The sequence below is a fragment of the Athene noctua genome, unplaced genomic scaffold (genome assembly GCF_965140245.1).
Source record: "Athene noctua unplaced genomic scaffold, bAthNoc1.hap1.1 HAP1_HAP1_scaffold_244, whole genome shotgun sequence".
NCBI classification, from domain to species: Eukaryota; Metazoa; Chordata; class Aves; order Strigiformes; family Strigidae; genus Athene; species Athene noctua.
Window position 1 is genome coordinate 22,501 of NW_027437709.1, and position 2,500 is coordinate 25,000.

Genomic DNA, 2,500 nt, shown 5'->3' on the forward strand with positions numbered 1-2,500 from the left:
CGGAACGCGAGACCGACGCACGCGCGCGAGGCGCGCCCGGAGACGGCCCCCGGGGACGCGGACGGCCCGCCACGGCCGACCGGGCGCGCGGCGCGGCGGAGGCGCGGAGGGCACGCCGAGGGGAAGCGGGCGGACGGACAGGACGGACGGACGGGAGGGGGGGGGCCGGGCCCGACGCCGACCGCACGCGCGGTCGCCGCCGCAGCCGCAACCCCCGAACCACCGCCGCCGCCGCCGCCGCCGCACCCCCCCCACCGAGCCCACCCCCGGCCTCCGCCGCCCGGAGCGCGGCGGCTACGACGGGGAAGGGAGAAGAAGGCGGGGGGCCAGTGGCGACGGGGAGGACCCCCGTTCCCACGGCGCACGCCCCGCACGCGAGCGGCAGCACGGCACGGTACCGCCGCGGTACCCACCCGCAGACAGCCGCCCGCGCGGGAGGAGGCCGGGGAAGAGGCCCGCGCCTCTCCCCCCCCGACACCTCGGCCCTTCCCCACCGCCGCGCCCGACCCGGCCGGACCGAACCAACGGGCCGCCCGGCCCCGGCGGGACGAGGCTCCGCCAAGCGGGCGTTCCGGGAGCGGGGAGCTTCGGAGCGCTCCCCGAGTCTCCACTTAGGGGGACGAAGGCCCTCGGCCGACACCGACGGGCCTGCGAGGCACCCCAGCCGCGCCGCCGCGGACGCCGCCCGCCCGCCCGCCGAGGCGAGGCGGGGAGGGACGGCGCACCGGCCGGCGATTGATCGTCAAGCGACGCTCAGACAGGCGTAGCCCCGGGAGGAACCCGGGGCCGCAAGTGCGTTCGAAGTGTCGATGATCAATGTGTCCTGCAATTCACATTAATTCTCGCAGCTAGCTGCGTTCTTCATCGACGCACGAGCCGAGTGATCCACCGCTAAGAGTTGTCTGCCTTTCGGCACCGCCCCGCGCGCGCGGAGGGGCCGGGACCGCTCCGCAGAAGCGGCCCCCTTCTCGGACGACGGACCGCCGCCCCACCGACCGACCGACCGCCCCCCTCCGCACGCGCGGAGGGGGCGCGCGACGACCGGCGGGCGACGGTCGCGCCTCGCCTCAGATGACCGTACCGACATCACAACGGAGGGAAGGAAGGGAAGGGTGAAACAAGCTCCGAACGGCAAGGGCCCGGGGAGCCCGCGCTCCCGACCGACCTGGGGAAACAACAAGCACCTTGCTCGCTTCGGAGGCGGCCCAGGCGCCCGGGCTCGGCCCGGCCTCCGCACGGAGGGCCGGCGGCGCGTCCGACCGCGCGCCCGGACCTGCACCCGCCTCTCGCTCGCGCGGAGGGGGGAAACCACAGACGCTGACCGCCGCGCGGGCGACCAGCGGGGGCGCCCCGCTCGCGCCGCGCGCGCCTCCGCGCCGCCCAGCGCCCGCGCGCTGCGACAGCCGGCTCCTTGCCCCCGTGGCCCCGAAACCCCGGCTCTCGCCCCGACGCCGGGAACGCCCGCGCGGCGCCGCCGCCGCACCACACCGGAGACAGGGACGGACGGCCAACCGCCGGAACCCGAGACGGCGACGCGACGCCGCCGCCCGGCGCTCCGCCCGACCGCCGCCCGGCCACCGCACCGCCGCGGCTGCCCTCCCGGAGCCGCCGCCGCCGCTTCTCGTCTCGGCCCCTTCCGCAGGCACGCGCCAGGCAGAAGGCGGACGCCGCTGAGCCGGAGGCGACGCCCCCTCTCCCCGCTTCCGCGCGGAGAACGGGACGGGGAACGCCCCTCGGCCGCCCACCCGCCTCGCCTGACCGAGACCGGGAAAGGCGACTGCGAAGCGACGGGCAGGACCCGGGACGGGACAGGCCACGCGGCCGGCCACCGAGCGACCGCCGGCCGGCACGCCGAGCGGCGGCGCCGCCGCCGCCGCTCGGGCCCGGGGGCTGCGCCGCCCCTCCCCTCAGCCGGGGCGGGAAGGGGTGGGGGTGGCAAGCAAGGAGCACGAAGCCGCAAGCGCGCCGCTGCGCGTCCACGGAGACGCGGCGGCCCGAGCAGGCCGCCCCGCCCGGCGAGACCCCCGACCGTGGGGGAATCGCCATCGCCCCCGACGGCGAGAGAGCCCGCGCTCCCCGCCGGGGGGGGGGGAGGTTCCCCTTCGCGTTTCGAGGGCGAGGCAGGCCGGCTGCGGCCGACCGAACGCCGCCGGTCTCGCCGCCGAGACCGGACCGCGGAGAAGGGGGGGCAGGGGGGACACCCCTCCCCGGCGCGGCCGCCCGAGGGGACAAAAAGCCCACGGCGTGGGCGGCGGCCGCCATGGCCAGGGCCTGCACGAGAGCGACTCCCGCCCCTGGAGGCTCAACCGCCGCACACGGCCGGGGCCCGCCCCTGCGGGTCGCACCGAGCCGCCCGAGTCTTTAAACCTCCGCCCGGCTCCGCGGCCTTCGACCCCCGGGCTCAGCCGAGGGAGGGCCGCGGAGGCGCGGACGCTAGGTACCTGGCCCTGGGGTGAGGGAAACATCCTCAAGGGCCCCGCGGGGGTGCCTCCCCCGCTGC

At 78.5% G+C, this 2,500-nt stretch overlaps 1 non-coding gene across 1 annotated transcript; it reads right to left on the reverse strand.

Moving 5' to 3' along the window:
* Positions 1-747: 747 nt before the first annotated feature.
* On the reverse strand, positions 748-900 carry LOC141955444 (5.8S ribosomal RNA). The gene has a single exon (XR_012632561.1). It is a non-coding gene; the product is annotated as a 5.8S ribosomal RNA (ribosomal RNA).
* Between the last annotated feature and the right edge of the window lie 1,600 nt (positions 901-2,500).